General features: G+C 40.8%; 1 protein-coding gene across 1 annotated transcript in view; it reads left to right on the forward strand.

Annotated features, from left to right (window-relative positions):
• LOC136874512 (uncharacterized) overlaps positions 1–25,040 on the forward strand; it is a 799,993-nt gene that overhangs the window by 402,003 nt on the left and 372,950 nt on the right. The gene's annotated exons all lie outside the window — the stretch shown is intronic.

Below are 25,040 nucleotides of genomic sequence, written 5' to 3' on the forward strand. Positions count from 1 at the left end.
TTAATTAACTAATTAACAGAAAAACATTTCACCACCCAGATTTCCAGACACATTATGTATGTCATTTGTGAAACAGGAGTTTTGTTGTTAATATTCTCTCAACTGCTAGTTGTCTCATAACTCATAAGTATTCTGAAGTTTTGTCGCTGGAAATATTATTTTAAATGCCAATCGTATATAGATCTACGCCGTTTGCTTGGCTGCAGGTGTTTAAATCTCTGTCCATATTCCATTAGGTCTATAAGTTGGGTTCAAAGTCAACTTTGCTTCACTAAGGAGCTACATCGAGATCTTCCAGGAATAAATCCCGCCTGCGAAGGTTTCTATGAGTGGCAAGGATATAGAATTCAATAATTCAATAATATTTGGATTTCCTATAACTTTATGAACTAAAATTTGTAAAAGCACTTCGTTAAACGTGCGACTGAAATGAAACAAGCATTTTCAGCAGACAAGCAAAATGAATATATATCTCGTTGGCATTGTGTGAAATGAATGATTGGCAGTCAGAATCTGAACTCAAACAAAGCCCTCCACATATTCCATTAAGCCCTCGGAAATAAGCGAACGGTATTTGTGACGTCTCAGTGACAGCATTCTGATCCAGACAGTAATTACATGATAGGTATACCTACACAGCAGTTCTAACTAATGTGAATTTAAAGCTTCTCATTCTGTCGAAAACACCAATTGTAACACATGTAACTTTACAATATACCTGTAAAAAATTACATGTTTCGTTCTACAAGAACATCCTCAGATTCTATCAAACAAGTTTAAATCATGCACACATATGTATGATATTGTTCACTATGCGCAAACTTGTCAGTTATGATTATGATGATTATTATTGTTGTTGTTTAAAGGTGCCTCACAGCTAGGTCAATGGCCTACTTGTCATTGACTGTGAACTGGTGATGTTATAAACAAGTGAGATAAAGCAGTCTTCAGAACGATCAACACACTGCAAAGACACAGCAGTAAATGCAACCTACCGAGCTCGATAGCTGCAGTCGCTTAAGTGCGGCAAGTATCCAGTAATCGGGAGGTAGTGGGTTCGAACCCCACTGTCGGCAGTCCTGAAGATGGTTTTCCGTGGTTTCCCATTTTCACTCTAGGCAAATGCTGGGGATGTACCTTAATTAAGGCTACGGCCGATTCCTCCTCATTCCTAGGCCTTTCCTATCCCATCGTCGCCACAAGACATATCTGTGTCGGTGCGACGTAAAGCAAAATAGCAAGTGCAACCTAAACAAAATCAAATATACATATATCTTTTCTCCAAATTAGGAGTTTAAGAACTCGAATATCAATAACCACCCTACAGTGTCACATATACAGGCCCAAAGAAACATAATTTCCACACCAGATCAAAGAACACAAAAATGCGGTAGAGATGCACTCGGCATTCAGCCTCCGGAGAAAACGTAGATGACCATATCACAGACATCAACACCGATCTTAAAATTTGACACATCGAAAACAAAAACAAGTATTTCAACATTAATGAAGCTAAAAAATGAAGTGCGGCCAGTATCCGGTATTTGGGAGATAGTGGGTTCGAACCCCACTGTCAGCAGCCCTGAAAATGGTTTTCCGTGGTTTTCCATTTTCACACCAGGCAAATGCTGTGTCTGAAACTTAATTAAGGCAACGCCTGATTTCTTCCCACTCCTAGCCCTTTCGTTTCCCATCGTCGCCATAAGACATATCTGTGTCGGTGCGACGTAAAGCAGCTTGTAAAAAAATGGACATCGCAAAAATAGCTAAACAAACCAATCTTACATATTTAAAAATTTCCTCCCCTCTTCGCGCTGCTTGATTTTTGGAATAAAATTTCACATTTTTTACATTTCAGCTTAATGAATCCCCCAGGAGGCTACTCTGGCGCTAAACTCTGGAATGTGCGTTATGTTTAGTAAATTCTCTGCATTTAAGCAGTGCTCTCACCACTCGGGACGTTTTAGTAGATTATTATTTATCACTAAAAGTAATGTCTTACAGGACACTCTTTAATTCAGTTCAACACTTTTATTTCATCAAAATCCTTAGCTTATATTTAATCCCTAATACACAAACAAGCATTATAAGTTGAGGAATCTGCACTTCCCCTCTCCAGTGAACAGAGTTAATGCCTACAACATTTCCCTCGCCCTCCTACCCCCAATCCCTTCTTCACTGAATAGAGTTAATGCCTACAACATTCCCCCCACCGCCCTACATAGCAACCACGACCGGAGCAAGGGAATTGGCTTCAGTACAAACGCAGTCGCTAGAGGTAACAGCTGATTAACAGCTTATGATAAGTACAAGGATTTTTTCTCAAATTTGTCTAGGTGACAGTGGAGGACTACTACGTTCATAATATACCTCACTAAACATCAATAATGGACAATGACTGACAAGTTACGGAGCGTAAACAATGTTGTACATATATGCGCAATGAACACTAATTAACACTAGAGAGGTTGCACCAGGGACTGTAATTAATAGTTTTGTTCTTAGTGGTATATCTTCTAAGAGGGCTATGGTCTACGTTACAGTTGTTTCTTTAAACTTGCACCGATGATATTTACTTGTGAAAATCTCTGTTCCATGAAAATTAAAACAAATGGTAAATAAATTACCAACTAACCAAGTCGAAACGAAAGGTATCAAAACTATCCTCACCTATACACCAAGGTGTAAATGTTTTCATGAGAAACATGATGACAATGAAACCACGAATAACGTTGTCGTCTTGTAAACCTTGGTGCAATATTATGAATGTTGCACAAATATTATTCTTTATTATGCTTCTATTTTCTGTTCGAATCCAGAACCATTGTCCATAAAAATTCAAGTCCCAAAGACTATCATTATCTAAAATTAGAATTCCAAATAAACTGGCAATTCTATGTGATTCTACACGAGTTGATATATTAAAAAATCAGTTTCACAGTAAAATCGTTGAATGCTGTAATTACGTAATTACCCTATGTATAGTACTATGGAAAATTTGGAAGTTAAACATATGAATATCAACAACTATAGTTTTAAGGACCTACTTCGAATTTGATCACAGTACGCTTGTAAAGGTCTGTGGTAGGCCAAGTATGTGTAACTGTTAAGATTTGGGACAAGGATTGAGACATGTGCCCAGGACAAAATCATTATTTTACTGAACACTTGTAAGTAAATCTGCATCAGGGACATTTCGGTCTTCCCGAGAGTGCAGTGCAGTTCTCTCGTGGAGACGAGTAAACACTCATCTACGGAAGTAGATGAATTACGTCGGAATCTCTTCCCCGTACGCTCGTATAAGGTGAAGCTAGGTGTAAGCATGGTCATTTCAAACCTCCTGATTAAAGCCATTATCGATATGGCAGGGTCATGATATAATGTATACAAAAATTCGAAGAAAAACTGAAAAGGCTCAACAATGTCTCAGACAGTTAGGGTTGAAGCCTGAATTTTGTATTTGTATAGACAGCAAGTTTTTATAGTGAGAATTTCGAAAGAAAGAACAGGGCAGATATGGCTCGAGAGTAAAAAAGCTGAGCTGCGTTGCCAAATCAAATCAGCTGATTTCAGAATAATTGCGCTCATGCGCTAATCCACAGCACGAACATATTTTGTTTCAAGTATTAAGAATCACTACTCAAAGCCGACAAAGCGTGCAATAATAAACTATGCTTTCCCCAGTACAACTTGGCATCGCAAGCGTGTTCAATGAATACATCTAGTCGTGCTACCACGATATCGAAAACAGCTTACTCTACATCTCGCTAAGCAGGTTAGGAAGCCGAATTATGTGATCCCATTTTCTCAGCGACAATCACTCACTGTTCACAGAATGTACGCTGCTCGAAATATTTAACCATTTATACACACACCATCATGTATAATAAATATCCCATATATCTTATGGTTTCGGTTTACATAAACCAATGTAGCAACTTGTAAAAAAAATGGACATCGCAAAAATAGCTAAACAAACCAACCTCAACGATCACACATATTTAAAAAATTTCCTCCCCTCTTCACGCTGCTTAATTTTAGGAATAAAATTTCACATTTTTTACATTTGTATGGTGGTATGTTGTGTGAATACGAAGTGGAGTGAGTTGATACAAGAACAAATACCCAGACCAAGCGAGCTGGCCACGCGGTTAGGGTCACGCAGCTGTGAGCTTGCATTCGGGACATAGTGGGTTCGAACCTCATTGTCGGCAGCCCTGAAGGTGGTTTTCCATGCTTTTCCACTTTCATAAAATGCTGGGCCTTTACCTTAATTAATGTTTACGGTCGCTGCCTTCCCACTCCTAGCCCTTTCCTAACCCATCGTCGCCATAAGACCTATCTGTGTTGATGCGACGTACAACTAATTGTAAAAACAAAGAAAACGCATTTAACTTACTGAATCGTCACGGCTGTCATGTTATTGATTTATTTATTGCGAACTAACTTACCTGACTGGTCACGTGGTGACACTGACGGCTAATTATATAGTCCGAACATGTTGTCCGGCTCCGTGGCTAAATGGTTAGCGTGATGGCCTTTGGTCACAGGGGTCCCGGGTTCAATTCTTGGCAGGGTCGGGAATTTTAACCATAAATAGACTGGGTGTATGTGGCGTCTTCATCATCATTTCATCCTCGTCACGACGCGCAGGTCGCCTACGGGTGTCAAAGCAAAAGATTTGTACCAGGCCCCTCCGGCACCTACACGCCATTAGTTAATGGGCCGTTTTGTAATTTCAGAAGTTTTTGAAAATATATAACTTCTGCCTAAATCCTAAGTCTGCCGCAATAGTGGCGTTATGTCAGAGTTTACATACAAAAGTCGATGTGAAATAAATTAAGAAATTTCCTCTTTTACGGTCCTGTGTCACTTTTTTCTTAAGGATCGTAGGGCAACCATTGTGATACCAGCATCTGTGGTTCAGAGAGAGCTTTATAATATGCCGCACATGAAGGGTCGGAATTGACATTTAGAGTTAGTAAGAACTTTGTTGTAATGTTCGTAGAAAGGAGATAAACCATAAGAAATATCTCTGAATAATTCGTAGTTCTCTTCTTGACGTGATGTTTCTTTCACTGGACTGTAGGAATGTTCTAAGATGCATAATTATTTCCACCTTAAAATTAGGTAAGGATTAGAATTTGTCCATTCGTTTCTTGAAATGACAGCTGCAGACTTCTCCGGAGACTGAAAGATCTGCTGCATTCCATGGCAGATTATAGAGGTACAGTTATCTTGGAACATCCACAAGAAATGACCAGTTTACACCCGGAAAGTGGTTTGGGAGGTTTATTGTGGTTTACTCCCTTGTGTGAAGTAACGTTCTTACGAACTACTGATATTTAAAATCGTTTAAATAATTTATTTGTGAACGGAAATATCCCTTTCCAAACGTAGAAAACTGGACAGTGTGACATGCATTGAGGCGCACGTCTCTCATTAATTGGTAAGTTTATCCAAAGTTAAAGAGTATTGTTTACTTTCCTCAGTTTCTTTTGTATTGAATGCCAGGTTATTGTTTGTATTGTCGGGTATTGTGAGTGTTTGGGTAATTGGTTGGTGATTGAAGAAGGGGGCATCTGTGTGTGTGGATGTATTTGTGTGTTGGGGAAGGATGGGGAGGTGTTAGAAAATAATGTAGCCTGTGGTTCGTTTAGGAATCTGCCATTTGGCCCATCCGCAAATTAAGTTGAGCACCACTGATCTAGAGATATCGGCATATCTAATATACCCTTAGTCCCATTTCCAGATACGGGATCGAGGATAAGGTGAGATGAAATTATATGGCATGTTTTTACGGACGGATGTCCTCCCTGTCACCAACCTCAGCTGAGGAGCTAAGGAAGATGAAATGAATGATGGTGAATGAAGCTGAGTAAGAAGGTGGAAGGAATTGGCTGTGGTCTATGAACAGGAAATGTCCCACATTTGCCTAAAAGTGAAAATGGGAAAGCACAGAAAACCATTCTGAGGATACCCGACGGCGGGATTCGAACACACTCGTCTCGCAAACTCAGAGTTCGGTTCCATAGACGTAGTGCACTAACAAGCGTGGCCACTATCGGAATATCGAATGTATCACTTAGAATTTGTCAGAAAAGCCTGTGATATACGGACTGATTTTCGTAATGCCAGTTTTCCGTGCACGCACACCTGCGGAGTAAAATGTTGTCTCGTCAATACTGTACTAATGTAATCACCCAAAACCAGGAATAAAAATTATTACTACTACCAAAGGATTCAAAATAAGGCAGACGGGTAAATGTTTACAACAAAACGTACACAATTTCCTTCTGGAAAGGTAATTATTACATATTTATTATGATACTACCTTACAACATTTAATTACGAAACGACCACGTGATGGAGTAACACGCGCTTCCGTAGCGAGCGGTCATTTCATTCACTCCCACCAATCTGCCAAGCAATTTCTTTCGAAATTCAGGCTATAGGACCTGATTATTGAATATAAAGTGGCTAGCCAGTCCTTTTATTTTCACTCTATTTATCATGCCTCGGCCTAATACATGACGATAGTATACAGTAGTCCACATATTCAGAAAGCTGTTTCTTCTTAATCCTGAACCCAGTGCAAATGTAGCCAACATTGGTATTCGAAACGAAATAAGTCACTCTCTGGATGATGGCGTAAACTGAAATCGACAGAACGTCGCGTTCAGCTCTCTCTATGTAGTTTTAAAAATGTATGAAAACATCTGCCAGGCAAGAAGGACTAAATTACTATGAATTCACTTGAGATGTGCCAGAGTGTTGAAGTCGCTTCCGCGCTACAAATGAGGTATCTCGTGGATCGGTGTTCAGTGAAGTATACTATAGACAAGATAACTCCCAACTACACGGGCGTTGTTTCTTTATACGAGGCATGGACTGCGAGAATTAAGGTCGAACTGAACATGGGACCAAAAACGTTTTATTTCTTTTGTAATTATGAGCCATGGAGAACAGTAATGTGTGTTAATTTTATTTAATAAATATTTTATTTCGACAATAAATATTGAAGAAAACCGATCAAAAATTTTCAGTGATGTGCTGTGAATACGAGGGGCGAACTCAAAAGCTCTCATCTTTATCTACTTAAGCGACTGTGCATTTCCGAGTGCATGCACTACTTCTCTTCTTCAGTGAGAACAGTGACGACAACGGTGTCGCAGTGTTCCGTCCGAATTCCAGGAAGAGGTAGCTTCGGGTTCGGCTTGCTACCTGACCGAGTAGTGTTCCGTCCGAGGGCCAACATCCTAACAGTGTTTAGGACGCTTTAAAATTTGTTGTTCTCAGATTTACAGTGCACTAAGTTTCACTGTTAGCGCCATCCAGGATTGCGTGGCTTCTTTAATTGGCATCTCTGAGAACAAAAGTGGGCCTACCGAATAGCTTAGCACTCAACGACAGGTGTTCATAAAAGATTAAAGGTCCATTAATGTACCGCATTCGGCCTTGAAATGTAAAGCCCATCTTAGGTAACTTCCTTCCGTCATCTTAATCCATTTGGTTAAGGAAAGAGACACTTCTTAAAAATTAGTCTCCTGACTGCTCCATTGCTTCGGCGGATCTTGAAATTATGTTGTCCATCGGGACATATTTGTTCATATTTCCACCCCTTCTAAATTCAGCTCCATTCTTACAATCTTATCTCTGGCCGTTCGGCAAATACATAATTAAATCTTTCATTCGCGGGTGGGGTTTACCCCATGACAAAGTTCAGTCAGTGGCTCCACCCTTCAACCACGTTATTTGCCATGTGACTCCTTTGGTGGCAGCTCCACATGTCGGTAGACTATTGAGGCTTGACTTGAGCACCTGCCTTCTGTCCCTTCCGGCCCCGTTGAGTTGCCCTCGGCTCGGACCAAATGCAACTCATTATCTTGTTTACCGATCCGTAAAACCGTCGTAGACAAACTATGGCATTTTTCTCCAAATTTCGCTTTCGGACGAACTGCAAATCATACGAAACGATACATAACGACGGCAACATCACTACGAATTAGGGATATCATTTGATCTCGTCTAACGGACGACTGGAGTAATTTACTTCAAATAAGTGATATCAATTGATGTTTAGTAACAGCACGCTGAGGAAAACTTTCGTTGTGGCTTCATTAATCCATTAGAGGTATTCAGTCCTAAAAAATATTTAAAACTGTAGAATACAGAAAATTATTTAGTTCTACGTTTTCTAAATAAGTATGCTGAGTAGCCACAAGTCATGGGAAGACAGCAATACGGCGAGGCATCGATTCTACAAGGTCTTGGAATTGTTCTGGGTGAATCTGGACCCACGCACCTTGCACTGCTATCCATAATTGGTGTTGTTTAGTTGGTTCGGGGTTCATTGAGCGTACACCAGCATCGATAGCATTCCACAAAATGCTCGATTGGATTAAGATCTGGAGATCTGGAGGGCCAATCTATGGTCGTAACTTCACTGAAGTGCTCCTCCAACCACCTGCGTGCCACCACAGAGCGGTGACATGGCGCATTGTGCTGTTGAGACATAGCATATCCATCAGGGTACTTATTCTAGGTCCAAAGGGAGTACAGATGGTCTGAAAGAATGTCCACATTACGTGCACCCATAAGCACTCCCTGTAGCTGGACAGTGGGGGCCTAATTGCGACCATGAGAACGCCACGCAGACCAGAACTGAGCTAGCTCCCACCTGGACACAACTTTGTTGATTCGCAGGATCCACAGCTTCATGGAGCATACGCCGCACTCTCACGCACCCATCAGCTCGATACAACTGGAACTGAGATTTATTGGACCATAAACACTCCCCCGCTGTTCCATGGTTCATTGCCGATGTTCATGGCCCCATGCACGTCGTTGAGCTCTGTGTCGAGGTGTCAACAAAGAGACACGAATTGATCGTTGGCTGGTGAAGCTTATGCGGTGCAGTTACCTCCTTATAGTCCGGGTAGAAATGAATTTCTGACTTCCAACATTCAACTGGGCGGTGATCCAACTCACAGTAACCCGTCGAGCGCCCAGTATGATTCTGCAGATGAGACGTGATATCCGTTCGTTTAACACCTGTGGCCTTCCCGTGCGGCGGTTGATGTATCCACAAAGATGCACACAAAATGCTGTCCGTTGCGTACATTAGTTTATTTACAAATTACTACACAAATTCTATTTTCTTCCTCTACACACACGCACTAATGAACTGCCATCATGAAACAAAACACTACTACGAAAGAATAAGAAGAGACTGCAGCAAATGCATGTCAACTTTCAACACAACAAAACCAATTCACATACTTGACCTCAAATACTCCGCTAACACGACTTCAATACAAGTCTCATCAAAACAACTCCTGTTAACCAACTCCTCTCTACCATCAAGACTGCCTCTTATATATGTTACCTGTCCAAGCTTCTAGAAGGATATGATACAACATATCTTCTCGTAAATTCTAGAGTATCCAATAGCACAGTTAAAATGTAAGAGAGGTTCTACATAGTTCTCGTCGTACATAGCGTTGTTCAGGATATTACGGTATGTTGTACAATGTTACATTGGATTATACATCATATATACTGGTAATAATAAATTATATACTGTTAGTTACGTATTCTTACATTAAATAAACTCATATTAATATATATACAGCATGTTTCATGACATAACCTCACAAATAATACGATCGTCCGTACATAACTACGTAAACAATAATAGTACTAATAAATGGATGTAAACACTTCATAGCCATACCTCACAAGTCATAATAGTAATAATAATAATAATCAATATTTGCATTATTCACCCATGGGCTAAAAATATTGTTTCCGAGTTATATTATTAATCTATTATACTTGCGGGGCGGTTTACGCGATATGGAAGATCCACCCTTGACACTGTTGACCTGGAAAACTTGAATTCGCATGTAATCTCCGTAATGCTATGACCCATGTGCCGGGCGCCGATGATCATCCCACGTTCAAAGTTGGTTACGTCGCGACTGCCATCTTCACGATTCTGGTGTCTGTAACAGACTGCTCGGCTACGCTGCAGCTTGCCGCAACGCTCAGGAGTTATACATGGCACATTTACTAACGGGACACCCCTTCCCGTGACTTTTGGCCACTCAGTGTACTTTAATCTTAAAATATACGTCCTACTGAGATTTCTTAACGACGTAATGCGATGCAAGTATGACTTAGAGTAAAATTAAATATATCTCTGTAGGTAATTCAATAAAAGTTTAATTACAAGTATCCTATGTAACCAAAATACGAAACAAATGGAATCGATTCGTCCTTTTTGCGATTTGAGGACATTTTTAAAAATTATTGAGCCAGCTTCAGTCATATCTAATCGCAATTTATCATAAAGGCAATTCGTGGTATTTAAAAAATAATCGTAAAGAGAATGAAGCTCAGTATAGGGCTTGAAGTATGCGATGAAGAACTCACCACGAAACACGGCCTTGTTAGCATTTGACTAAATTTAGTGCATAACCAGCGGAAGTTGCGCTAAGAAGTCAATTCTACATCAGAAGAGCTGAACATTAAATAAGTTCTATCAACCTGTTATAGCGGAACTGTTTTATCCAGAGAGTGGGAGGGTCCGCATTCGAATCCCGACGCTGGCTCACATAATGATCGCTTTAAGAGATTTTTCACCTATGTCTATTTCGAAGTAACGTTTATTTTTGTGCACTGAAGTATTTACTCTAATGTATTTCACCAGCATACAGCAAATAATCTTGAAAACTGTCAACTAGTTCTTGTCCCCTAAAATGCATTGAAACATTCTTTGACTTTCCACGGATAAGAGTGTCCAATTTATTTTGAATAAATTACTAGTTACACTCGATATACATTAGTGCAAAGAAAAGGAGAGTTCCTGTTATCACTAGAGTCCTTATGACTGAAATAAGGTAAGTAATTTCTGATCATCTGGAGATGTCTTGGGCAGCACGATGTTGCCTATGACTGTGTCTGTATTAAGGAACATAATAATTGAAGAATGGTTCAGTAGCTTTTAGTCATAATGTTAAAAAGTTACTAAAGTTGTACACAATATTTTATTATGAAAAATTCTTTTTTCTGGAGAAACTGATTTATATACAGAGCTCTGTGTGTGTAAACTAGTGGGTGCATGTTAGTAAAAAGGTAACGAACAGAGACCATTAGTTAATATGCATCTGCACAAAACATGGTGGTGTTTATTTCATCATCATCCACTTGTCGCTGCAACCCTTCTCCTCTCAATCCTGTTGTTATCTTCACTTTCTTGTGGTTTTAACATCCCATCAAGGTTCTTACATCCTCGAAGTATATCTTCCTTGTGGTTTTAACATCCCATCGAGGTTCTCACATCCTCAAAGTATATCTTCCTTGTGGTTTTAACATTCCATCGAGGTTCTCACATCCTCGAAGTATATCTTCCTTGTGGTTTTAGCATCCCATCGAGGTTCTCACATCCTCGAAGTATATCTTCCTTGTGCTTTTAACATCCCATCGAGGTTCTCACATCCTCGAAGTATATCTTCCTTGTGCTTTTAACATCCCATCGAGTGTATCACATCCTCGAAGTATATCTTCCTTGTGGTTTTAACATCCCATCAAGGTTCTCACATCCTCGAAGCATATCTTCCCTGTGGTTTTAACATTCCAGCGAGGTTCTCACATCCTCGAAGTATATCTTCCTTGTGGTTTTAACATCCCATTAAGGTTCTCACATCCTCGAAGTATATCTTGGTCTTCCTCTTCCTTCGTTTCCTAGTATTTTTCCTTCAAAGACGTTTACTTTGAAGTAATTATGTTTTAGGATATGACCTAAAAATTGTAACTTCCTTCTTTCCACATCCTTTATCAGTCTCCGTTGTTCATTGATTTCCTTTAGAACATCTCGATTCGTGATTCGTCCTTTTTTCAGTCGAGTATGTCCTCGTAATTTTCCTGCAAGACCACATTTTAGTAACTCCCAATGAATCTCTTTCCTTTTTCTAATTGTCCAGCTCTCAAAACCGTTTTTTTTAAATTTCTGTACTTATTTATTTATTTATTTATTTATTTATTTATTTATTTATTTATTTATTTATTTATTTATTTATTTATTTATTTATTTATTTATGCTAGTTTTATATTTGCAGTCCATGCTTATAAAAAGAGAAAGTCAGCGAATTTGCTTGGATATAAAGGCTAATAATCGGAACTGCTCAACCGATTCCAGTAATCCTTAATCATTACAAAGTTTATTTCTTAATCATTACTATAGACCATAATATATAATCATGCTGGCCCTGTGGTGTGCGGATAGCGTGCCTGGCTCTTATCCAGAGGCCCGGGTCCGATTCCTGGCCAGGTCAGTGATGTTTAGCGGGATCGATGTCCACTCAGCCTACGTGATTACAATCAAGGAGCTATTCAACGGCGAGATAGCGGCCCCGGTCTATAAAGCTAAGAATAACGGCCGAGTGGATTGCTCATGCCGACAACACGTCACCTCCTAATCTGCAGACCCCCGGACTGAGCAGCGGCTGCTTGGTTGGCCAACGTCCTTCGGGGCTGTTGCGCTATGGTTTTTGGTTTTACAGTACTTATATAAATATCATGCTAGCATGTCAGGATAACGAGCAGTTTAAGAAACGCTGAGCATTCGTAAAAACTTATGCAACCGAGGCCCTTAAAATTGAATACGCTGTCTGAACTGTTAGTCACATTTTTAAAATATGGAACCCACCACGTCTACTTAGAATTCAATTTTCTACAACAAAGAAAATTTTAACATGGAAATATTATTCGGCTGTCTATCTGGAATTAGCGTCATCAATTTCTCGAGACCATTGTAACCATGGTAATCAGTGTTCGTCTATGTATATTAAGTCAGTAGCGTCATCTTCTCACTGTGCTCTTTCTTCCTGTAACTAGAAGCTTGAGAATATCTCCCTTCAAGTCAACCCCGTTCTGCTCTTCAGTCCAGAATTAAAATCCTTGAACTGGATGGGAAACGAACCCAGGGCCTTGGAATAAGAGAGAGGTACGCTGCCTCTACACCACAGGGCTGACCAATAATAACAATAATAATAATTAGTATTATCTTGGAATGGAGGGTGCGATAAGTGGTTGAGAGCAAGTTGGATGAAAACCAGTGTGGTTGCAGACCACAAAGGGGCTGTCATGATCAGATGTTCAGTATGCGGTAGGTAACTGAAAAATGCTACGAGAGGAATAGACAGTTAAGTTTATGTTTCATAAATCTAGAGAATCCATATAACAGGGTACCGAGGGAAAGGATATTGGAGATACTAGGGGATTATGGGATTAAGGGTAGATTATTAAAATCAATCAAAGGCATTTATGTTGACAATTGGGCTGCAGTGAGAATTGACAGTAGAATGAGCTCTTGGTTCAAGGTACTTACAAATATTAAACAAGGCTGTTGTTCATAGCTTACATGGATTATCTGCTGAAAGGTATAAAGTGGCAGGGAGGGATTCAGTTACGTGAATATTTAGTAAGCAGTCTGGCCTATGCTGACGACCTAGTCTTAATGGCATATTGTGCCGAAAGCCTGCAGTCTAATATCTTGGAACTTGAAAATAGGTGCAATGAGTTTTGTATGAAAATTAGCTTTCGAAGACTAAGGTAAGAAATCCAAGAGAACTGAACGTCAGATTAGAAATAAGAAGCTGCAACAGGTAGATGATTTCAAGTATTTAGGATGTGTGTTCTCCCGGGACGGTAGTATAGTAAGTGAGATTTATTCAAGGTGTAGTAAAGCTAATGCAGTGAGCTCAAAGTTGCTACCAACAGTATTCTGTAAGAACGAAGTCAGCATCCGGACTAAACTGTCTTTACATCGGTCTGTTTTCAGATCAACTTTGCTTTATGGGAGGGAAATCTGGGTGGACTCAGGATATCTTATTCATAAGCTAGAAGTAACAGGCATGAACGTAGCGAGAATGATTGCAGGTACAATCAGGTGGGAACAATGGCAGGAGAGTGCACGGATTTAGGAAATGAAGGCTAAGTTAGGAATGAACTCGATGGATGAATCTGTACGCATAAACCGGATTACCGAGCTCGATAGCTGCAGTCGCTTAAGTGCGGCCAGTATCCAGTATTCGGGAGATAGTAGGTTCGAACCCACTGTCGGCAGCCCTGAAAATGGTTTTCCGTGGTTTCCCATTTTCACACCAGGCAAATGCTGGGGCTGTACCTCAATTAAGGCCACGGCCGCTTCCTTCCCACTCCTAGCCCTTTCCACTCCCATCGTCGCCATAAGACCTATCTGTGTCGGTGCGACGTAAAGCAACTAGCATAAACCGGATTCGGTGGTGGAGTCATGTGGGGCGAATGGAGGAGGATACGTTACCTAGGAGAATAATGGACTCTGTTATGGAAGGTAAGAGGGTTAAAGGGAGATCAAGACGATGATGGTTAGACTCAGTTTCCAGTGATTTAAAGATAAGAGGTATAGATCTAAATGAGGCCCCAGAACAAGTTACAAATAGAGGATTGTGGCGGCGAAAAGCAAGTTCACGGAGGCTTGCAGACTGAACACTGAAAGGCATAACAGTCTGTAATAATAATAATAATAATCGTATGGCCTCAGCTACCGTGTGCAGACATTTCAATTTGACGCCATCTGGCTGTCTGCTCGTCAATTTCGACGTTCCGTTTTACTCTAGGCCCCCACTAGATGGCAGACCGAGTAAACCGAAACTCTCTTGGGCGTCTATGGCTGAGATTTAATGAATTTTGTCGGGTAAACACCAAATGTGTCACCAGAGATCTTTAACATGCCGACATCGTACGACATGGAATGTCGAATGGACTTTTTTCCGCCCTTCAAAAATCCGACTACCTCTGCCGGGTTTGAACCCGCTATCTTGGGATTCGGAGGCCGACACTCTACCGCTGATCCACAGAGGCAGCTACAGTCTGTAATGAAGATATTTGTATTATATTTACGATGCCTTTTCATTTTGAATTTTCTCACAATTCATATGCCTTACCATTCTGTAGTGGATACACTCATTTTATCTCGATTTATCGGAACTCTTCATCTCCCCGATAGGCGGAATCAAAGGATGCACTGCTTGTACCCCCTGCAAGTCGTAAGAGGCTACTAAGAGGGGAACAGCCACACTCCCTCTCTCGTCTTCAAAAACATATCCATGATTTTATGCTTTTTCATGTAGCGGCGAAAAGTACTTGAGCGATTTTATTTTCTTTGTTGTTCTAGCACTTTTCCAGGAAAACATACCTTTCTCTGTTTTGGTTCATGCATTATCCCATCAAATCCAAACTAACGGGTAAGCTGCCGGACTTATCACAAAAGGAGTATAAATGCAGGATTTAGACTTAAATTGTGAATTGAAAAATTGCATATGCGTTTTGTGCGTAAATCTAACATGTTGCCAGGTATTTGCATTTCTACGTTTTAAGGAAGCATCTGGAGCATACAGCCCGATGGGTCGAACGTGGTACAGCTGAATCGATGAGCGTGAAAATTGTTATTTATAACCATTGGTGGTGCAAGTCCAACAACCGTTATATTTTCTCCCTCTATGAGGTTGTCAGTCGCTTCGAGTATCTAGGATCTATTGTCACAAATACTGGAGACTGTGGACCTGAGATCCGCAAGCGCATTGCGATTGTGAGAAATTCAATAGCAAAACTTACTCACATCTGGAAGGACTCCTTCATCACTTCCACGACAAAGCTCACCCTCATGCGAACTCTGACCTTTCCTATCGCGATCTATGCAGCAGAAACTTGGACGATGAAGACGGCGGATCGCCGCAGTATTGATGCTCTAGAAATGTGGTGCTATAGGAGATTACTGCGAATATCATGGACAGCACACCGTACTGATGAATCGATCCTGCAACAGCTCGGCATCAGAACAAGACTGTCAACCGTTATCAACCAAAAACAACTCGGATATTTTGGTCATATTGCCAGAAGACAGGAGGCAATGGGAATACTTGTCATAGAGGGAAAAGTCGAAGGCCGAAGACCTAGAGGACGTGCGCCATTACGATGGATGAACCAGATCAAGAACTTGACCAGGATAAGCTTACAGCAAGCAAGTCACCATGCCCAAAGCAGCGACTCCTGGAGGAAGATCACCAAAAGGATTGTCGCGTGATGCCACTAAACCCTCATGAAGGGTTGGACTAAGTGAGAGATGAGACACATTGCTAAGATGGATGGTGCGTGGCAAGGGAAAAATGATGGAGCAAGTCTAAGAAAACATACTGTACATCTAACTCAGAATACACTGCTTAGCGTGTTAAAAGTATTCCCTTGCTACGAGAATTTAAACGCTACATTTATGTAAAAAAAAAAAGGGATATGTTTCCAATAGTGTTAAAATCCCATTTCAGTTTCTGACTAGATAATCACAAAGTATCCAAGTAAGCAAATTTTCAGATAAACCGTATTTAGCATTTAGTATATATAATGCCCTTAATAACAAATTTTAACCTTTTAATTTACTGATCTGGTCCAAGATGGACTTCCCACTGAGACACAAAATATCAATAACTTAGATTTTCAAACTATTATATGATATTTAATTGTTGCTTCTAGTTGGTTTGAAAGTCATATGAAATGTTTTTCAATATAGCTACCGAGTCCTTTATAAATCTTTATTCCCTAAACATGAATATCTTTAGATCTGTAGTTGTTTCTTTACTCAAAATATTACTGAAATTCAATGTAATAATTCCACATTATATATTACTATTTATCTCGTAAATGTAAATCAAAAAAATATTTTTTCTATGTCGTGTTGGCGAAGCACCCAAGCATCGGAAACTGGTTCTATTAAAAAAATTATATGGAGTCGCCGTAAATCGAACGCAGAACATTCAGATTGGGATCCGAAAGGCTATACCAATCCGCCTACATACCTCCAGCAATTAATGATAATAATAATAATAATAATAATAATAATTTTAATTTCGTGTGGCTATTTCTAGCCGAGTGCAGCCCTTGTAAGGCAGATCCTCCGATGAGGGTGGGCGACATGTGCCATGTGAAGGTAACTGCGTGTTATTGTGGTGGAGGATAGTGTTATGTGTGGTGTGTGAGTTGCAGGGATGTTGGGGACAGCTCAAACACCCAGCCCCCGGGCCAATGGAATTAACCAATGAAGACTACTCAGACTACTCAGTACGCTGACCATTCATCCAACGAGTCGGGCAATAATAATAATAATAATAATAATAATAATAATAATAATAATAATAATAATAATAATAATAATAATGCTTACCGAGTTTCCGTGGATCGGAGGAAAAGAAGCGGTGGGTCAGACACTGGACAAAAGCACACCAAGGAAATTATATATGGAATGTATTTTCAAGGTTTTATTTTCTTTAGATTTATATTTTTCCAGAATAACGACAACAACAGTAAGGTTTTAACAAGCAATAAATAACAGAAAAGGAATAACAAGAAATACTAATTAAGCTTTAAACTTAGTATACAAACAGGGAGAAGCAGGTCCCATTTTTTCCCAACATAAGACTTTATGTCTTTACCTTACCAACAGGCCTACACATCTTTGGTTATAGAAAGAAAACAATGAGGCTTTAGCCTCTACGAATTAGGTTACCATTCAGAAGCAATATCGAATCTTGGTACAAATTAAGAAGCTAGAGCTTCTGAAACAAATTTGTGAAAAGGGAAAACAAACTATCAGATTTGAGTTAGTAACATGTCAAAAGGGTGTCGAACCCTGAACCAAAAATTCAATTTCAACGGCCGAAAGAGCCTTACCTCGAATTACATTTAAAATTACACACAATAACACCTCGTATGACACTTAAAAGCTAATCAACTTTGACACTGGCTACCCTTACTCAACAGGGGAGCCACACATAACTTGAGGATCGAAAAATAAAGAAAACACAGGAGCCGAAGTCCATACTATACGGCCAAGAAATGGAAAAAATAAAGGTACATCGAAAGGCCGAGAACAAAGTGAAAAGGATGCTGAACACTTCAAACAATCCCCGGGACATGACTTATCATAAAAGATAATGGTGCATACGGTCCGGTGACACAGAGGTGAAGCCATACTACGTGGTGACTAAGACTCGAAGACGAAGTAAAAATCCGAAACACCCGAGAGAAATTTAAGAGTTAAAAAACTTAGTCACCAGAAAGCAAAGTGAATAAGGTAAACGAGGGTACACACTCGTACGTCCTTAAAATTACATATTCCCCCTAAAGGGTTTACACCCTGTCCGTAGACAGCCTAGAAAACCTACGTGACCTAAGAGAAAATAAGGAAACACTACATTAATATTAAGGCAGTCGCAGCACGTCCTAACAGTTCCATGGTAGAGGAGAACGCTGGTATCTTCCCGTCGCCACATGCAGAATATCATATGTTATTTTAAATAGCTACCTACCTTAACGCTGCTGCTCCAGCCACTTCGTCGTCTCCTGGGAGGAGAGCCGCACTTGATGCTGCACAGTTCCATATCGGATCATGATATCCTCATTAGGTTCAAACTCACAGTATACATAATGACGGGATGGGTTCTGAGTGGTATAAAATTACATAACAGTCAGTAGAGATGATTGGTTGATAATGATGTAAACAGGCAGCAGGCTGATTCGTTTATAATGACATCACCAGACAGTAGTGGCAACTTAGAAACAAAAGACTCTCTGCCAGTATGTACCACCCCAACAGAGAAATAATTCTCAAGTAAGTTAAACACAGCAGTAGTGACATCTAATAATGACTCGGTAATTTAAGTGGACATAGTTCAGTTCAGCTTGTCCCCGTGAGACTTCACCACTTTCAAGCGTTAGAAAGTTTTCCTACTGCTATTACAATAATAATAATAATAATAATAATAATAATAATAATAATAATAATAATAATAATAATAATAGACTTCGGCTCTCCTTGCATTTGACCCTTCAATTATGTTGATACAATGCTAGCTGTATTCTTCTTCTTCTTCTTCTCCTTCCCCTCCTCCTTCGTCCTCCTGTATTATTGCTTAAAAGAAAGTTAACTTTATGGACTTGGGGTCATACCAAACTACCTTCATAACGGATTTGTGGCACTGCCAACTGTCTGGAAGCTTATATTTTTGTGGTGTAGTGTATGTAACTGTAATTTTTTGGTACTTCTGTGAATAACTGCGAATTTAGAATAAGAACAATGGCCTGAGTTCGAATCTCTCCACTTCGGCACGTCATCCTCGCTACAAGCAAACCTGCTAGTTTAAAAGCCTGAAGTTATGCTTCATCGAGTAAAACTCATCAAGGTAATTTGTTGAACTGTATTTCGCTGTTTAACAAATGAACGATAAAAAGTACAAAATACTCCAAGCTGAAGGTAACTGCGGAGTGGGAATATTTTACATTAAGTAGCACATAATGTACATGAATATGTATCTTGCTACTCTCGCAATAGTCTTTTTTTCGCTCTGCACAGCAATGAAAACGCAATTAAGTGATGGTCTCTGTTCGTAACTCTCGCAAGTTATGTGTGTTTCCCATAATGTGTTCCACTAGCTAATGGGTGTGTAGATGGATGTGTTGTCTGGATATGGCTTTCACAGAAAATTGTGAATGATATGTTTGGTGATGTTTTTGTTTTCTGTTCCGTTGTTTTGTTTGTTGTTCACTACTAGCTGAAGCACGCCCCTCGCAGGGTAAGTAACGACAAAAACCAGCACCATGCTGCTTTTATTTGCCACACAAGGCCAGTTTGAGTAGTATGTTATATGTGTCAGCTTTCTTTGGCTCGCTTCTGGCTTTCTCATGTTAGTTCTCTTTTTGCTTTCACTAAAGGAGGATGTAACATTGTAATTATTGCTGTTTTGTCTAGACTGCTTCCTAATATAGCTGGCGACAACCATAGAGGCACGCATTTCAACCTTGGTAATTCTACTTTAAGCTTTGTAATGAAGTGCATTGTACTGGCGAAGCAATCTTTAATCTAAAGAACTTACCAGATGCTACATCGTTCATAGATTAATGTGTGGCTTTATAAATGTTTACAGGGTGGTCGGAAATAACGTAAACCGGGTATATGATCGTTAGAGGGTTGGTCATACTGATAAATAATTTGAAAAAAATATTCGATATTTCGCGCCGTGGTCATTTTATCAGCTGCTGAAGTTAGCCAATCAGATCGCTTCGCGGATGGACTTAAATGGACATGGCGAGGCGGTGTTGCTAAATCTGGACGTGGCTTAACACCCGCCTGAGAGCCATGCTGAGAAATCAGTATCAAACACAACCACACCCTGGGTTTCAGTCGGTATCGCCTTAGCGTAATTCTATGGCGCGATCCTGTCATCTCGGAGGTCCATGTTCAAATCACTTCCATGGTGATTTTCTCCTTCCATTGATGGTCTCAAGTCGCTCTTAAGCCATGAAATATCGAATTACTCTTTCTTCATATTATTTATCAGTATGACCAACTTTCTAACGCTCATGTACCTGGTTCACATTGTTTCCGACCATTCTGTATTTGACCCAGAAACGAAATCCGATCATGTATACAGAGTGTAGCGAAACTCAGTGGCAACATTTCAGAAATTGATTCCTCATGTAGATGTAAAAGGATATGACTGAATAGGTCCGGGAATGCATAATTGAAGAGTTCCAGTTGGTTCATTATCAACAACAGTCGAATACACGACAGACTCCAAAGGTAGAAGTCCGGCGGGTTAAAGTCAGGGAAGCGTGGCAGCCAAGTGATTGGTCAGCCCGTACCCATTAAACATCCAGGATAACACGCGTTAATGTGCCTCTGGACAAAAAGTCTGAAATATGCGGGAATATCATCATGAATGAAATACAGTTATCGACGCTGGACTTCCAAGTAATCAGGCAATATAGCACGCAAGAAATCTCTGCAGTTCTGCTGGAGTTCCGCAGATGTAGGCTGAGAGAATTAAATTCATTCTATCATTCAGTCACTCATTCAATAATGAATGCTGTCTCCCCAGTCGGTGGCTATCCGTGATCGGAGTGTTCACTCACTCATGCATGCGTGAATTCAACCCAATCAGACAATTCATTCATTCAGTCATTCATTCATACAGTCACTCAGTTAATTCATAATATGTTTTGTAAGCTAAGTATAGCACTGCTCATACTCGTGACACAAATTAACAAATTAACCATCGGACAAAAAATTAGTCACCCCTGGAGATATAATTACAAACATATTTTAATACCGTGTAACTCCTCCTTTGGACTTGATAACCGCCTGGATTCGATTAGGAAGTGAGGCCATAAGGTTGTGCAATCAGGTTAAGCCATTCGCTGGGAATTTGATGGCGAAATTCTACCAAATTGTGGGAATGGTGATGTCGGCTTTTTACCCGCTGTTCCAACATATCCCGCAGATGTTCAATGGGATTCAAGTCAGGCGATTTTGCAGCCCAGTCGATATGAAATAGGGCCGGAGGGGGGGTGTTCATAAAACCAGTCACATATGCGTCCAGCGCGATGATCTTTGCAGTTGTCATCTTGAAAATCGAGGTATCAATAGCATACGCAGTATGCAGATGTTGACTGAAACTCAACTCCTGATCATCCAGAATGTTTAAATAAACATGCCGGTTCATGTCAGAAGTCACTTCAGTGAGCGGGCTCAATCCTTGATAAGAAAAACACCCCAGAATCAACACAGACCCACCTCCGGCTTGAACCTGACCTTGCACACATCCAGGATGAAATGTTTCGTTTGGCCTTCGGTGCAATCGGCGACGTGAGTCATTGGAATACAGGTAGAAACGTTATTTGCCAGACCAAATTACGTTCCGCCAGTCAGCTACTGTCCACATTCGATGATCTCTAGCCCATTGAAGACGCGCTGCTTTATGTGCCTGTATGAGCAATGGCCTCTTGCGAGGTGACCGACTCCAAATCTTGAATTGCATGCAGTTCCCGCCGCATTGCTCTCTCGCTAAGAGGTAGGGATGGACCTTCATTCACTGACTGCGGCAATTCCTGTCGGGTTTGGAAGCGATTTTGAATCACAAGCCGTGAAACGCGTCTCCGGTCCCTCTCAGTGAGGATCGTTTTCCGACCACAATTCTTACGTCGTCTTCCGAGACCACGTATAGTACACCACTGATTGTAGACGCGTTGAACATTCCACTGTGAAACACCAACAAATCCAGCAACTCACGCACCGTATGGCCGTGGGTGCTGCCGAACACAACTGCCCTTTTTTGCCACTCTGTCACATCCTTAGATCTACCAATGTTGACGCACACTGTCCACTTGAAACATCAATGTCTCACTGATCGTGACTGCCTGCTGCTCACGTAGAGGCATGCGCGTGCGGTTGAGCACGGGACTCGTTCGCTGCGCCATCTGTACAGGCTTAACAATGTTAACATCTAGGACAGAAATTAAGAACTTAGAAACTTTAATTTAGAGATTGGGTGTGAATATAGATTAGGCGTAATTGTAACATTTAATGTAGTAATAGATAAATTAATTTAACAAAATGCATGTATCAAAAATAATTTGGATTGCAATAAATGCTCTCACTCCAGCTTCTGGCGATCCGGAACTAGGGGTGGGAGTATTCTATTCTAAAAAAGTCTGTGCAGTTCTGTCATTTAAGCCTTCTCGAAAGAACTCAGGGTCCCATCAACCAATCATCAAAAACTAGAGAGGACAGGATACCATTTGCCTAGAGGAAGGTCTGGCCTACATCAAATGTATTCGTAACGTGATTACTTGTGTAACAGTTGTAACCGGTGTCTCTCATTTAAGTCTGGCAATCCGGGCGTGTAAGTGTGCACTCAGTAAATCCACGCTCGGACAGCTCTGTAATAATGCATTTTCGGATCCCACGTTGTCATACTTTTTTCTTGAGTTTAATTAGGAATTCATTCCTCATAAAAATAATAATTTTTTTTTTTTTTTGCTAGTTGCTTTACGTCGCACCGACACAGATAGGTCTTATGGCGACGATTGGAGAGGAAAGGCCTAGGAGTGGGAAGGAAGCGGCCGTGGCCTTTATTAAGGTACAGCCCCAGCATTTGCCTGGCGTGAAAATGGGAAACCACGGAAAACCATCTACAGGGCTGCCGACAGTGGGGTTCGAACCCACTATCTCCCGAAAAATAATAATTTCGTGTGGTCATTTCTAGTCTGGTGCAGCCCTTGTAAGGCAGACATCTGCCGTGTGTAGGATACAGTGTTGTATGTGGTGTGTGAGTTGCAGAGATGTTGAGGACAGTATAAACACCCAGCCTCAGGCCCAGTGGAATTAACCATTTAAGGTTAAAATCCCCGCCTCTGCCAAAGACACCTACGCTGACCATTCATCCAAGGATCCGGACATTTATTCCCCATATTTACCGCTGAGGTTTGACACACCCTGTATAATAAACTACACACAATTAGAGAAACTCTCCTCACTAAAAGTCAATGAATTGAATAAGAGTTTATGTACATTATAATTGGAAGATGCGTATTCCATTCTTGGTCCTCCTTTTCTCATCTCATTACTATTTCATTGCTAGGTACTAATTTAAAGATAACCTAACTCTCAAAAAAATTCTTCTTTACCGGGCGAGTTGGCCGTGCGATTAGGGGCGCGCGGCTGTGAGCTTACATGCGGGAGATATGGGGTTCAAATCCTACGGTCGGTAGCCCTGAAGATGGTTTTCCGTGGTTTCCCATTTTCACACCAGGCAAATGGTGAGCCTGTACCTTAATTAAGGCCACGGCCGCTTCCTTCCAACTCCTAGGCCTTTCCTATCCCATCGTCGCCATAAGACCTATCTGTGTCGGTGCGACGTAAAGCCATTAGCAAAAAAATCTTCCTATGCACATGAAGGCCAACAAATACTGAATATTAAATGCTATCAGTCATACCCGCCGGCCCCATGCTGTAGGGGTAGCATGCCTGCCTCTTGCCTGGAGGCCCCGGGTTCGATTTTCGTCCAGGTCAGTGGTTTTTACCTGCATCAGAAGGCTGGTTCGAGGTCACTCGGCCTATGTGATTACAATTTAGGAGCTATCTGACGGTGAGATGGCGGTCCCGGTCTATAAAGTCAAGAATAACGGCCGAGAGGATCCGTCATGCTGACCGCATGACACCTCGTAACCCGTAGGCCTTCGGGCTGAGCAGCGGTCGCTTGGTAGGCCATGGCCCTTCGGGTCTGTTGTGCCATGGGGTTTGGTTTTATGGTTTATCAGTCACACCCGTACTATACGGGTTACTTTCTATACAATTGCAGCAGCACTTTCATTTAACAGAGGTGAGTGGAAGCAGAAGGAAGAGTACGCGTAGTTAACAGTAGCCAGTAGTGTTGATAAGCTGTAGGAGCGTAGGACGTTGTACGCCACTTGATGTGATTTTCTTCTTGTTCGGTGACGCCAGGGCATCCTCCGCATTGGAAGTCGTCCATTTCCCATTTTATCATTCAATTTCGCCCCCACCCTGCACCCCACTCCACCTTCTTCGAATGATCATTCCTGCAAGTATTCCTATAGCCATATCAATTATTTTCTTGATAAATAGGGGTTAATGACCACCTCAAAAACCGCCACTATCGCCAATTAACTTGTTACCATGACGACTGAACAATTTGTTAGCGTTACTCACTGTAGATGGACTTAGTAATAAAGCTATAAATATACTATTCATAGGCCTATATGTTTGAAATGACTTACTTGGATGGAATTATCACTTTTTGTATTTTTGTTCCTGATGTAAGCTTGATTCTTCTACTTTAAGAAAAAGTATGGTTTTTACGTAATTCGTGTTCAGAAAATTGATTTAAAGGGATCAGCGCACCCGTGTATCAGTCTGAGGTGGGCGTGGCCCCGCTGCACGGAAAATTTCAAGGTTCCTTTCGATATTTTAAATTCAAGTTTGGCGCTCGTTCTTACAGAATAGCTCTCCACAGAGGGCTCCACATATGTATTTTTTGGATGCAGCTGTAATACTCTTTGCTAGTGGCAACGTTAATGAAAAAATATATAGATGGCAGCAAACTTCAACTCTACACGTCATATTGGGTGTAAATTAGTTGTCATTGGCT

The sequence above is a fragment of the Anabrus simplex genome, chromosome 5 (assembly GCF_040414725.1).
Source record: "Anabrus simplex isolate iqAnaSimp1 chromosome 5, ASM4041472v1, whole genome shotgun sequence".
NCBI classification, from domain to species: Eukaryota; Metazoa; Arthropoda; class Insecta; order Orthoptera; family Tettigoniidae; genus Anabrus; species Anabrus simplex.